The following is a 15,711-nucleotide window of genomic DNA, read 5'->3' on the forward strand; positions in this document are numbered from 1 at the left end:
GCTTTCACACAGTGCACCCCTGAAATGTTGAACTGACACCTTCTGCCATGATGCTTGGTTCACTCATCCTCTGAGCCAAAGTTGTACATAAAAAGCAAAAACCCATTCACTATTACAAGGTTATTCTATCCCAACCTATAGCATTTTATTCATAGAGAATATATTCCTAAAATATAATATCCACGGAAGTGTAGGCTTATACCTGAAGAATGTCAGCTCGTGATGATGATGATAATGATGGACAATGGTGATGGCAATGCTTATTAGGCATTGCATTTCAAGTGCAATAAAATCCTAGCTAACTCATAGACATTTGAGTCAGCAACTCCTCAAGCAAAAAGTCACTGTGCCTAACTGTAGTGCTCTCAGTGGGGACACCATCCCTTGTATATGTCAGCTCTTACATTGGCTCTTTGAGTCTCTATTGAGCCACCTGGGAGGCTCAAAGCCTAGAATTTCAGCCTGTCTATTAAGCTTGGCTGTACAATGCAAATGGCTGAAGGGTCACACTTACCAACAACAACAAAAAGAATTAAAAACCATCAGAAAGGGTTTTCAATGACAGTTGTGGAAAACTGAAGATACTTGAAATGTACAAAACAGATTTTTTTAAGCTACTATTGTATCTAAAATAATTTAAAGGCAATTATATATCCTGACTAAAGACAAGTTAAAATAAAATAAGAGAAAGAGTTGAAGTGAGATAAATTCCTGCCAAATATCTGACCAGCCTTTAAAGGAATGTCTTGTATTCTTCCCACATATTTCTTAAAGAGGAAAGCTCAGGGTCAGATAGACTAGGGGTACACTCAGCTCAAGTGTCTTGGGCAGGCACAAACTCCATGCATGCTGGAGTATCAGCAGCAGGCTAATCCGCAATGGGCAAAATGATCTACAAAAAACCACCCCAGATGTAGGATTGATCCCTGATGGGCAGGATTGATCTAGGCTTGTGCTATGCTAGTATCAAAGGTAGTCCAATTCAGTGGGCAGAGAATAGCAACAGAACCATGTTGGTGTTCTGATTGCTACTGGTATATCTGGTTAAGAAGAAAATCTCAGCCAGTTCTTGGGGGATATAATTTCTGGGAACAGTGATGGTCAAGGCTAGGCAGAAAAGTACCAGAACCTTGGTCAACTGAGTTGAAGTTCATGGAAGCCTCAGTCCTTGTACAAATAAGAAAACCAAGAGGGAAGCTCAGTGAACACAGCAAGATTAGGAAAAGTTTTGTGTCCACCCAGAGTGCCCATATATAGGTTTTCTTGCAAAAAATTCATACCATGCCTAAGCAGCAGATGGACAAATCTACTTAATATGGCTACCTTACTGGGATTAATTACATAATTCCAGTGGAGCTTTAGCCTATTTTGGATAAAGGTCCTCACTGCTTACAGTTGAGTGGGATCAAACCACTCTGGCTGTAATGGGGCTTAATCTTTCCAGGCCTGAAAAAGTGTTGGAGCAGGACAGGAATCCTACTCTAATGAGTGAAGAACATGCAGATGAAGTACTACAGATAATCCAAAGGAACAATATGGCTGCATTATTGCAGCACATACAGCTCACTAGACTTGAATAGAACACCACACAGTCTATATCAAGGCATAGTATCTCAAATGATCATCAATGACCTGGAAAAGGACATTCTGGTTTCCCTGCTAATGGCCTGAGACATGGGCCATTCTTTTAACTTCTTGGAGTCATCTTCCCATAAAACAGATTTTATTTGCCTCCTGATAACTACATCAATATCTTACACATATAAGTAAGATACCATTATAAAAATGTGTTGCACATGGGGCACCTGGGTGGCTCAGTTGTTTAAGCATCCGACTTTTGATCTCAGTTCAGGTCTTGATCTCAATGTTGTCAGTTCAAGCCCTGCATTAGGCTTAGAGCCTACTTAAAAAATGTGCTGCACTGTTGGTGGGAATGCAAGCTGGTGCAACCACTCTGGAAAACAGTATGGAGGTTCCTCAAAAAGTTGAAGATAGAGCTACCATATGATCCAGCAATTGCACTACTGGGTATTTACCCCAAAGATACAAATGTAGGGATCCGAAGGGGTATGTGCACCCCAATGTTTATAGCAGCAATGTCCACAATAGTCAAACTGTGGAAAGAGCCAAGATGTCCATCGACAGATGAATGGATAAAGAAGATGTGGTATATATATACAATGGAATATTATGCAGCCATCAAAAGGAATGAGATCTTGCCATTTGCAACGACGTGGATGGAACTGGAGGGTGTTATGCTGAGCGAAATAAGTCAATCAGAGGAAGACATGTATCATATGACCTCACTGGTATGAGGAATTCTTAATCTCAGGAAACAAACTGAGGGTTGCTGGAGTGGGGGTTGGGGTGGGAGGGATGGGATGGCTGGGTGATAGACACTGGGGAGGGTATGTGCTATGGTGAGCGCTGTGAATTGTGCAAGACTGTTGAATCACAGATCTGTACCTCTGAAACAAATAATACATTATATATTAAGAAAAAAAAAAAGAAGAAGATAGCAGGAGGGGAAGAATGAAGGGGGGAAATCGGAGGGGGAGACGAACCATGAGAGACGATGGACTCTGAAAAACAAACTGAGGGTTCTAGAGGGGAGGGGGGTGGGAGAATGGGTTAGCCTGGTAATGGGTATCAAAGAGGGCACGTTCTGCATGGAGCACTGGGTGTTATGCACAAACAATGAATCATGGAACACTACATCAAAAACTAATGATGTAATGTATGGTGATTAACATAACAATAAAAAATTTTAAAAAAATAAATAAATTCAGTTCAGTAAAGTTTAAAAAAAATGTGTTGCACATAAGTATAAAAATAAAAAAGACAGGAGGGGCGGAGCAAGATGGCAGAGGAGTAGGAGACCTGGATTTTGTCTCCTCTCAGGAATTCAGCTGGATAGGGATCAAACCATTCTGAATACCTACAAACTCAACAGGAGATCGAAGAAAAGAATAGCAACAACTCTATGAACAGAAAAGCGACCACTTTCTGGAAGGTAGGACGTGCGGAGAAGTGAATCCGAGGCGATATTCGGGAGGATAGACGGCGGGGGAGGGGCCTCCGTCGGCCGCTTCTGGCAAGTGATAGAGCCACGGAGCACAGAATCGGAACTTTTAGAAGTCTGCTCTGCTGAGGGACGTCACTCTGGTGGCGAAGTGGGGGGTGGAACCCTCGCGGGACAGTGTGGTCTCAGGACCCTCGGGGTCACAGAAAGACCGGGGGTGCCTGAGTGCGGCAGAGCTCCCAGGTACCGGAGCAGGGAAGCCGGCTGCAGAGACGGAGCCCAGGCGCGGGCTCTCAGCTCGGGGTTGCTATAAACCGTGATCCGCGGCACAGTCGGGCCACTGCTCCTCCAGCAGGGACCCAACAAGCGGCAGATCCGGGGAGACTCACCTTCTTCCCCCAGGAGGAGAGGTGCGGGAGCGCACCGCGGGGATCTGCTGGGTTTGGAGACTCCACCCGGGGTCGGGTGCCAGATAGAAAGGCGCGGTCACAGGCCGGGTGAGCGTGGAGTGTGGCCGGAGACCGGGGAGACGGGAGTGACTGACGGCTTTTCTCTGGGGGCTCGCTGAGGAGCGGGACCCCGAGTTCTCGGCTCCGCCGGGGCGGAGACTGGGAGGCCGCCATTTTCACTCTCCGCCTCCAAAGCTGTACGGAAAGCTTGCAGGGAACAAAAGCTCCGGAGAGCAAACCCGAGCAGATTACTTAGCCCGGACCGGCAAGGGCGGGGCAATTTTGCCTCCGGCAAAGACATTTGGGAACCACGGCAACAGGCCCCTCCCCCAGAAGATCAGCGAGAACAGCCAGCCAAGACCAAGTTTACCGATCAATGAGAACGGCAGAACTCCAGCGCTAGGGGAATACTGCACATAGAATTCATGGCTTTTTTACCATGATTCTTTAGTCTTTCAAAGTTAATTATTTTTTTTAACTGTCTTTTTTTCTTTTTTCCTTTTTTCTTTTTTTTTGAATTTTTCTTTTTCCCTTTTTCAACCAACATCTTAACAATCCCTTTTTTAAAAAAAAAATTTTTATTTTTCATTTTTAAAGTCATATTCTATCCCTTCATAGTAGTTACCCGTATTTTTGGCATATATATATAAGTTGTTCTCTCTTTAAAATCTTGAGATAGTTTCTTCTAACAGATCAAAATATACTCTAAATCTCTAGTGTATGGTTTTTTTCTACTCCCCTGCCTGATCACATTCTCTCCCTTTTTTCTTTTTTTTTTTTTATCCTCTTCTTTCTTTTTTCAAACAACTTATCAAATCCTTTTTTAAAATTTTTTATAATTTCCATCTTTACAGTCATATTCCATCCCTTCATCATATCAACCCTTATTTTTGTACATATATAAGTTTTTCTTTCTTTAAAATTTTGGGAGGGACTTTCTTTTAACAGACCAAAATACACCCAAAATCTAGTGTGTGGCACTGATCTATAATCCAGCCTGATCATATTTGATCACATTCTGTTTTTGTTTTGTTTTGTTTTGTTCTGCTTTTGTTTGTTTTTATCTTTATCTTTTTCTTTTTTCTTTTTTTCCTTCCTTTTCTTTTTTCTCTCTTTCCCTTTCTTTTCCCACTGCTTCAGGTCTTTTCTGATTTGTTTAGAGTTTATTTTCTGGGGACGTTGTTACCCTGCTAGCATTTTGTTCTCTCATTAATCTATTCTCCTCTGCACAAAATGACAAGACGGAAAAAATCACCTCAACAAAAAGAACAAGAGGTCGTACCGACTGCCAGGGACCTACTCAATACGGACATTAGTACGATGTCAGATCTAGAGTTCAGAATCATCACTTTAAAGATACTAGCTGGGCTTGAAAAAAACATGGAAGTTATTAGAGAAACCCTTTCTGGAGAAGTAAAAGAACTAAAATCTAACCAAGTAGAAATCAAAAAGGCTATCAATGAGGTGCAATCAAATATGGGGGCGCTAACTGCTAGGATAAATGAGGCAGAAGAAAGAATTAGTGAGATAGAAGACCAAATGATGGAAAATAAAGAAGCTGAGAAAAAGAGAGATAAACAACTACTGGATCACGAGGGCAGAATTCGAGAGATAAACGATACCATAAAACGAAACAACATTAGAATAATTGGGATCCCAGAAGAAGAAGAAAGAGAGAGAGGGGCAGAAGGTATAATGGAGCAAATTATAGCAGAGAACTTCCCTAATTTGGGGAAGGAAACAGGCATCAAAATCCAGGAAGCACAGAGAACCCCTCTCAAAATCAATAAAAATAGGTCAACACCCCGACATCTAATAGTAAAACTTACGAGTCTCAGAGACAAAGAGAAAATCCTGAAAGCAGCTCGGGAGAAGAGATATGTAACCTACAATGGTAGAAACATTAGATTGGCAACAGACTTATCCACAGAGACCTGGCAGGCCAGAAAGGACTGGCAGGACATATTCAGAGCACTAAATGAGAAAAATATGCAGCCAAGAATACTATATCCAGCTAGGCTGTCATTGAAAATTGAAGGAGAGATAAAAAGCTTCCAGGACAAACAAAAACTAAAGGAATTTGCAAACACGAAACCAGCCCTACAACAAATATTGAAAGGGGTCCTCTAAGCAAAGAGAGAGCCTAAAAGCAACATAGACCAGAAAGGAACACAAACAATATACACTAACAGTCACTTTACAGGCAATACAATGGCACTAAACTCCTATCTTTCAATAGTTACCCTGAATGTAAATGGGCTAAATGCCCCAATCAAAAGACACAGGCTATCAGATTGGATTAAAAAACAAGATCCATCGATATGCTGTCTGCAAGAGACTCATTTTAGACCCAAAGACACCCCGAGATTGAAAGTGAGGGGGTGGAAAACCATTTACCATGCTAATGGACACCAAAAGAAAGCTGGGGTGGCAATCCTTATATCAGACAAATTAGATTTTAAACCAAAGACTGTAATAAGAGATGAGGAAGGACACTATATCATACTTAAAGGGTCTATCCAACAAGAAGATCTAACAATTGTAAATATCTATGCCCCTAACATGGGAGCAGCCAATTATATAAGGCAATTAATAACAAAAGCAAAGAAACACATCGACAACAATACAATAATAGTGGGGGACTTTAACACCCCCCTCACTGAAATGGACAGATCGTCTAAGCAAAAGATCAACAAGGAAATAAAGACTTTAAATGACACACTGGACCAAATGGACTTCACAGACATATTCAGAACATTCCATCCCAAAGCAATGGAATACACATTCTTCTCTAGTGCCCATGGAACATTCTCCAGAATAGATCACATCCTAGGTCATAAATCAGGTCTCAACCGGTACCAGAAGATTGGGATCATCCCCTGCCTATTTTCAGACCACAATGCTTTGAAACTAGAACTCAATCACAAGAGGAAAGTCAGAAAGAACTCAAATACATGGAGGCTAAAGAGCATCCTACTGAAGAATGAATGGGTCAACCAGGAAATTAAAGAAGAATTAAAAAAATTCATGGAAACCAATGAAAATGAAAACACAACTATTCAAAATCTTTGGGATACAGCAAAGGCAGTCCTAAGAGGAAAGTATATAGCAATACAAGCCTTTCTCAAGAAACAAGAAAGGTCTCAAGTACACAACCTAACCCTACACCTAAAGGAGCTGGAGAAAGAACAGCAAATAAAGCCTAAACCCAGCAGGAGAAGAGAAATAATAAAGATCAGAGCAGAAATCAATGAAATAGAAACCAAAAGAACAGTAGAACAGATCAACGAAACTAGGAGCTGGTTCTTTGAAAGAATTAACAAGATTGATAAGCCCCTGGCCAGACTTATCAAAAAGAAAAGAGAAATGACCCAAATCAACAAAATCATGAATGAAAGAGGAGAAATCACAACCAACACCAAAGAAATACAAACAATTATAAGAACATATTATGAGCAACTCTATGCCAGCAAATTAGATAACCTGGAAGTAATGGATGCATTCCTAGAGATGTATCAACTACCAAAACTGAACCAGGAAGAAATAGAACACCTGAACAGACCTATAACCACTAAGGAAATTGAAGCAGTCATCAAAAATCTCCCAAAACACAAAAGCCCAGGGCCAGATGGCTTCCCAGGGGAATTCTACCAAACATTTCAAGAAGAATTAATACCTATCCTTCTGAAACTGTTCCAAAAAATAGAAATGGAAGGAAAACTTCCAAACTCATTTTATGAGGCCAGCATTACCTTGATCCCAAAACCAGACAAAGACCCCATCAAAAAGGAGAATTACAGACCAATATCCCTGATGAACATGGATGCAAAAATTCTCACCAAAATACTAGCCAATAGGATCCAACAGTACATTAAAAGGATCATTCACCACGACCAAGTCGGATTTATCCCTGGGCTGCAAGGTTGGTTCAACATCCGCAAATCAATCAATGTGATACAATACATTAACAAAAGAAAGAACAAGAATCATATGATCCTCTCAATAGATGCAGAAAAAGCATTTGACAAAGTACAGCATCCTTTCTTGATCAAAACTCTTCAGAGTATAGGGATAGAGGGTACATACCTCAATATCATAAAAGCCATCTATGAAAAACCTACAGCAAATATCATTCTCAATGGGGAAAAACTGAGAGCTTTCCCCCTAAGGTCAGGAACGCGGCAGGGATGTCCACTATCACCACTGCTATTCAACATAGTATTGGAAGTCCTAGCCACAGCAATCAGACAACAAAAAGAAATCAAAGGCATCCAAATTGGCAAAGAAGAAGTCAAACTCTCACTCTTTGCAGATGATATGATACTTTATGTGGAAAATCCCAAAGACTCCACCCCAAAACTGCCAGAACTCATACAGGAATTCAGTCAAGTGGCAGGATATAAAATCAATGCACAGAAGTCAGTGGCATTCCTATACACCAACAACAAGTCAGAAGAAAGAGAAATTAAGGAGTCGATCCCATTTACAATTGCACCCAAAACCATAAGATACCTAGGAATAAATCTAACCAAAGAGGCAAAGGATCTGTACTCAGAAAACTATAAAATACTCATGAAAGAAATGGAGGAAGACACAAAGAAATGGAAAAACGTTCCATGCTCATGGATTGGAAGAACAAATATTGTGAAGATGTCAATCCTACCTAGAGCAATCTACACATTCAATGCAATCCCCATCAAAATACCATCCACTTTCTTCAAAGAAATGGAACAAATAATCCTAAAATTTGTATGGAACCAGAAAAGACCCCGCATAGCCAGAGGAATGTTGAAAAAGAAAAGCAAAGCTGGCGGCATCACAATTCCAGACTTCCAGCTCTACTACAAAGCTGTCATCATCAAGACAGTATGGTACTGGCACAAAAACAGACACATAGATCAATGGAACAGAATAGAGAGCCCAGAAATGGACCCTCAACTCTATGGTCAACTCATCTTTGACAAAGCAGGAAAGAATGTCCAATGGAAAAAAGACAGTCTCTTCAACAAATGGTGTTGGGAAAATTGGACAGCCACATACATAAGAATGAAACTGGACCATTTCCTTACACCACACACAAAAATAGACTCCAAATGGTTGAAAGACCTCAATGTGAGACAGGAGTCCATCAAAATCCTAAAGGAGAACACAGGCAGCAACCTCTTCGACCTCAGCCGCAGCAACTTCTTCCTAGAAACATCGCCAAAGGCAAGGGAAGCAAGGGCAAAAATGAACTCTTGGGACTTCATCAAGATAAAAAGCTTTTGCAAAGCAAAGGAAACAGTCAACAAAACCAAAAGACAACTGACAGAATGGGAGAAGATATTTGCAAATGACATATCAGATAAAGGGCTAGTATCCAAAATCTATAAAGAACTCATCAAACTCAACACCAAATGAACAAAGAATCCAATCAAGAAATGGGCAGAAGACATGAACAGACATTTTTCCAAAGAAGACATCCAAATGGCCAACAGACACATGAAAAAGTGTTCAATATCACTCGGCATCAGGGAAATCCAAATCAAAACCTCAATGAGATATCACCTCACACCAGTCAGAATGGCTAAAATTAACAAGTCAGGAAATGACAGATGTTGGCGGGGATGCGGAGAAAGGGGAACCCTCCTACACTGTTGGTGGGAATGCAAGCTGGTGCAGCCACTCTGGAAAACAATATGGAGGTTCCTCAAAAAGTTGAAAATAGAGCTACCATATGATCCAGCAATTGCACTACTGGGTATTTACCCCAAAGATACAAAAGTAGGGACCCGAAAGGCTACGTGCACCCCGATGTTTATAGCAGCAATGTCCACAATAGCCAAACTGTGGAAAGAGCCAAGATGTCCATCAACAGATGAATGGATAAAGAAGAGGTGGTATATATATACAATGGAATATTATGCAGCCATCAAAAGGAATAAGATCTTGCCATTTGCAACGACGTGGATGGAACTGGAGGGTATTATGCTGAGCGAAATAAGTCAAACAGAGAGGGACATGTATCATATGACCTCACTGATATGAGGAATTCTTAATCTCAGGAAACAAACTGAGGGTTGCTGGAGTGGGGGGTGGGGTGGGAGGGATGGGGTGACTGGGTGATGGACACTGGGGAGGGTATGTGTTTTGGTGAGCGCTGTGAATTGTGCAAGACTGTTGAATCTCAGATCTGTACCTCTGAAACAAATAATGCAATATATGTTAAGAAAGAAAAAAAGAAGAAAAAGAATGTAGCAGGAGGGGAAGAATGAAGGGGGGGAAATCGGAGGGGGAGAAGAACCATGAGAGACAATGGACTCTGAAAAACAAACTGCGGGTTCTAGAGGGGAGGGGGTTGGGAGGATGGGTTAGCCTGGTGATGGGTATTGAGGAGGGCACGTTCTGCATGGAGCACTGGGTGTTATGCACAAACAATGAATCATGGAACACTATATCTAAAACTAATGATGTAATGTATGGGGATTAACATAACAATAAAAACAAATTTAAAAAAAAAAGAAAAAAGAAAAAAAAATAAAAAATAAAAAAAAAATAAAAAAGACAGGTAATGGAAGAATGGGAAAGATTTCTTAAAACCTGTTCATGGGAATTTCACAACACAACTACAAATTATCTCTCTAAACCTCCCCTGTTTTCCCAGCACCAGAATCATATCTCCCCTTGAATGACTTCATATATAGCCAAACAAAACTCATGATACTTTCCCATAAATACTCTGCCTTTTCCTATCATATCACTGCATCCTCCTCCTCACTCATACTGGACCATTCCTCTCTCTGCTACATTAATGATCACTGAATTCAAAATTTTCAGTCAAAACTCTATTACTTCATGAAGCTAGTTAGCTGTACTTCTGTTTTCCTAAATATCATCACTCCAACATGTATTTTAGTTAACTTAACTACAAACTGGGATTATGGGAAAGGGAGAGATGGCTTCTTAGAGAAGGTGGAATTTGAATTGACCTAGAATGAGTAAAATACTTAATAAGTAGATATTGGAGATATTCCAGTTAACATCACCACCGCTACCACCACCACCATCATCATCATTGCTAATACTTGTTCCATGTTTACCATGAGCCAAACACTGCTCTAAGCAGTCTATATGCATTATTTCATTTAATTCTCATGGCAACATTATGAGGTAATATTATTCGTTCCATTTTATTGATGCATACACAGAGGCACTGATAAAGAAACTTGTTCAAGATTGCTCAACTACTAAGCAGTAGATCGAAGTGTGAAACACAGAGGCTATGCTTGTAAATACTATGCTACAATGCATAAAGAATTGATTGAGCTGTCCACACTACCCAAAGCAATCTAAAGATTCAATACAATCTCTATCAAAATACCAAAGTATTTTTCACAAAACTATAAGAAATAATACTAAAATTTGTATGGAACCACAAAAGACCCCAAATAGCCAAGCAATATTGAGAATGTAGAACAAAGCTGGAGGTATCCCAATCCCAGATTTCAAGATACACAACAAAGCTCTAGTAATCAAAACAATATGGTACTGGCACAAAAACAGACACATAGATCAATGGAACAGAATAGAGAGCCCAGAAATAAACCTGTACTTATATGATCAATCAATCTATGGCAAAGGAGGCAAGAATACACAATACAGAAAAGACAGTCTCTTCAATAAATGGTGCTGGGGAAACTGCACAGCCACATGCAGAATTAAACTGGAACACTTTCTTACACCATACACAAAATTAAACTCAAAATGGATTAAGGACCTAAATGTGAGACCTAAAATCAGAAAACTCATAGAAGAAAACATAAGCATTAATCTATTTGATATTGGCTATAGTATCATTTTTCTAGACATGTATCCTCAGGCAAAGGAAATGAAAGAAAAAATAAACTATTGGGATTACATCAAAATTAAAAATCTTTTACAGAGCAAAGAAGCCATCAACAAAACAAGGCAACCTATTGACTGGGAGAAGATACTTGCAAGGGGTTATTTCCAAAATACATAAAGAACTCATACAACTTGACACCAAAAAAACCCAAATAATAATCCAATTAAAAATAGACAGAGGACTTGAACAGACATTTTTCCAAAGAAGACACAAAGATGGGGCGCCTGGGTCACTCAGTCGTTGGGTGTCTGCCTTCGGCTCAGGTCATGATCCCAGGGTCCTGGGATTGCGCTCCGCATTGGGCTCCCTGCTCAGCAGGAAGCCTGCTTCTCCCTCTCCACTCCCCCTGCTTGTGTTCCCTCTCTTGCTGTTTCTCTCTCTCCGTCAAATAAATAAATAAAATCTTTAAAAAAAAAAAAAAGAAGACACAAAGATGGCCAACAGACACATGAAAAGATGCTCCTCATCAGGGAAATGCAAATCAAAACTACAATGAGATATCACCTTATACCTGTCAGAATGGCTAGAATAAAAAAGACAAATAATGAAAAGCATTGGCAAGGATGTGGAGAAAAACGAACCATTGTGCACTGCTGTTGGAAATGTAAATTGATGCAGCCATGTGGAAAACAGTATGGAGGTTCCTCAAAAAAATTAAAAATAGAAATACCATATGATCCAGTAAGCCCACTACTGGGTATGTACCAAAGAAAACAGTAATTTGAAAAGATATATGCACCCTATGTTAATCACAGCATTACTTACAATAGCCAAGATACAGGAGCAACCCGTGTCCATAGATAGATGAATGGATAAAGAAGATATGATATATATATGTCATAAAAATTATTAGTCATAAAAAGAGTGAATATTAGTCATAAAAAGAGTGAGATCTTGCCATCTGCAACAACATAAATGGACATAGAGGGTATTTTAAAGTGAATTAGGTCAGAGAAAGACAAATACTGTATGATTTCACTTATATGTGGAATTTTAAAAACATAGCAAATGAACAAACAAACAAAAAGCAGAAACAGAGCCATAAATACAGAGAACAAACTGGTGGTTGCCAGGGGAGAGGGGGTACAAAATGGGTGAAAGGGAGTGAGAGATTCAGGCTTCCAGTTATGGAATGAATAAGTCACAGGAATAAAAGATACAGCATAGGGAATATAGCCAATGGTATTGTAATTGTGTGGTATGGGGACAGATGGTAGCTACACCTGTGGTGAGCACAGCATAATGTATAAACTTGTTGAATCACTATGCTGTACACCTGAAACTAATGTAACATTGTGTGTCAACTATACTTCAATTTAAAAAAAAGAAGAAAAGGAAAAAAAATAACTTCCTAAGTCTTTTCCTTCCTTCCATTTTTCAGGTTCTTTTTCAAAATCCTTCCATTCATGAAGTATTTTTCTAAGTTCCTGGGGAAAACACACACACACACACACACACACAGAATTGATTGAGCTAACAATAGCAGATAAGGGGAAACACGCAGTGTTTGAAGAAAAGCCACTGATTAATATGACTGCACACTAATAAAAATGTTCAGTCTCTATAAAGATAAAATCAGGTCAGATTATGAAAGGCCTTGAATTCGCTCACGAAATTTGCTTTTATAGGAGTTATTCTATGGATAATGGAGAGCTATCAAAGGTTTTTTAGTAGATAAATGGTATAAAATCTGGCTTTAAGGTATGTAAGTTTGGGGACAGTGAGTAGGATCTATAGATAATGGGAATTCAGCAGAAAATATCAGTAAGAATTTAGCCTTCAGCTTAATTTCAATCAATGCAGATTCTGAAACAATGTAACCTATGGCACCCTCAACAAACATGAAGAAATAAGAACTCAATTCATCATGGGCCAGTAAGTATATAATAATAGTGACTTTTGCTAACTTTATGAAATTATTATTGTCCAAATCTCCTCCTTCCATGGCATACATATTTAATGTACAGTCTCCTCTAATTACTGGATGTGTTTATCAGCTGCATATTTATTAAGTAAAGACAAAGATACTCAATATGTTTGCCCCGCATAAATCTTCTTCCTCTACTCCAAGCAAGTTACAATTAGCAGCCAAAGCAATATCAAAAGGGGCTGAGAAAGAACAATGAAAGATGTGTGAATTATGTGTATAATTGAGTATAATTAAATCCTTTTGCTGAAAGAAATGGAGGTGTAACAGTTACTCACACTTTTTAGCTGCTCTTATCAAGCCCCCAGTGGAAACCTTGGAAGGAAGCTGCAAAAGGTGTAAATTCTGCACTGGGCAACCCTGCTCAAGTTCAACTCTGAAGTGGCTCAGACCACTTACTGTGCATACTTTCCAGTCCTTGTTTGTGATATAGCTATGATACTAAAACTTGGTTGTTTGTGGTTAATTAGCTTAACCTATTAAATTACTGAGTTGTTTAATAAGACATAGTTTGGTTAATATTTTGGTAGCAAATCAAAAAGTATACCCTATATATTATCTGGATTTCTCATCCTTCCCTTCAAAATCAAACGTACTTTTCCACAAAACCTCCAACTATCCCAAAAATGAAGTTTATTTCAGAACTTTAAATTCCCTGTTTACTTGATTCAGGAAGTTGCTGTGTTCATTACCTTGGGGGGGGGGGTGGGGAGTACATTTTTCAGCTACTGCAGCCCAGTGTTCATACCAAGAGCTTATGCTGCTTAGAATTTGGCATTTCCCTGGGTATTACTGACCTCTTTTTACAGCTGTAAAAGCAGACAATGTATTGGTTCCTAGGCCAAAAATCACTTTGTCTATGCATCATGGTGTAGAAGTGTGGAGTCTTGATCAAACACTAGCCCATGGTTCTTGAAGAGGAATTTGGTTTTGCTCACAGATAACCCTGCCTACAAGCTCAAGTCAAGGTGGGGCGGCACTTCATCTAAGTAACCAACTGCTTAAACCTCTCACCTTTCATAATAGATATGTAGATAGGACAGAGTACCAGAGCCACTGCCACCAAGTCCAGACCCAATACCACATGCCACCAATGCCCACCGAGCATGCACTGCCAATTCCTTTTGGTTCTAAGTCCAATATGGCAACTCTTCATTATCAGCTGATTCAGAATCTTCTTAAGGAAGACCATACCGCCAGAATAAGATTACAGTTGTCGGGGTTGGTGCTGTTGACATCTTAATGAAGGACTTGGCAGATGAACTTGCTCTTGTTGATGTCATGGAAGACAAACTGAAGGGAGAGATGATGGATCTCCAACATAGCAGCCTTTTCCTTAGAACACCAAAAAAATTGTCTCTGGCAAAGACTATAACGTGTCTGCAAACTCTAAGCTGGTTATTATCACAGCTGGGGCATGTCAGCAAGAGGGAGAAAGCCATCCTAATTTGATCCAGCATAATGTGAACATCTTTAAATTCAACATTCTTAATATTGTAAAATATAGTTCAAACTGCAAGTTGCTTGTTGTTTCTAGTCCAGTGGATATCTTGACCTATGCAGCTTAGAAGATAAGTAGCTTTCCCAAAAACTGTGTTATTGGAAGTGGTTGCAATCTGGATTCAGCCTGGTTCCATTACCTAATGGGGGAGAGGATGGGAGTTTACCCATTAAGCTGTCATGGGTGGGTCCTTGGGGAGCATGGAGACTCTAGTGTGGCTGTATGGAGTAGAATAAATGTTGCTGGTGTCTCCCTGAAGAATCTTCACCCTGACTTAGGCACTGATGCAGATAAGGAACAGTGGAAAGAGGTTCACAAACAGGTGGCTGACAGTGCCTATGAGGTGATCAAACTGAAAGGATAGCCATCCTGGGCCACTGGGCTGTCTGTGACAGATTTGGCAGAAAGTATAACGAAGAATCTTAGGTGGGCGCATCCCATTTCCACAATGATTAAGGATCTCTACAGAATCAAAGATGATGTCTTCTTTAGTGTTCCTTGCATCTTGGGACAGAATGGAATCTCAAATATTGTGAAGGTGAATCTGACCCCTGAGGAAGAGGCCCTTTTGAAGAACAATGCAGATACACTTTGGGGGATCCAAAAAGAGCTGCAGTGTTAAAGTTTTCTAATGTTGTACTACTTCACTGTCTAGACGACAACAGGATTTTAGTTGGAAGCTGTGTGTATTGTCCTTATTATCTGATCTGTTACTCAAGTAGTAATATTAAGAGGGCCTAGGGAAAAAATACCAATTTCCTAAAGTTACAAATAGGAATGGTTCACAAAACCCTGCAGCTATATCCTGATCCTGGATGATCCCTATCTCGGGCCATTCTAAATTGGTTCATGTAAAATAGTTCGACCACCTCAGAGGCACCACTGCCAATGTCACATATGTTGTGGTTGCTCTTCAAACCAGATGTG

General features: G+C 39.9%; 1 pseudogene; it reads left to right on the top strand.

The window, feature by feature from the left end:
- Positions 1-14,424: 14,424 nt before the first annotated feature.
- LOC118535951 (L-lactate dehydrogenase A chain pseudogene) lies at positions 14,425-15,406 on the top strand (annotated as a pseudogene).
- Positions 15,407-15,711: the final 305 nt, after the last annotated feature.

This window comes from Halichoerus grypus, chromosome 6, assembly GCF_964656455.1.
Source record: "Halichoerus grypus chromosome 6, mHalGry1.hap1.1, whole genome shotgun sequence".
Taxonomy (NCBI): domain Eukaryota; kingdom Metazoa; phylum Chordata; class Mammalia; order Carnivora; family Phocidae; genus Halichoerus; species Halichoerus grypus.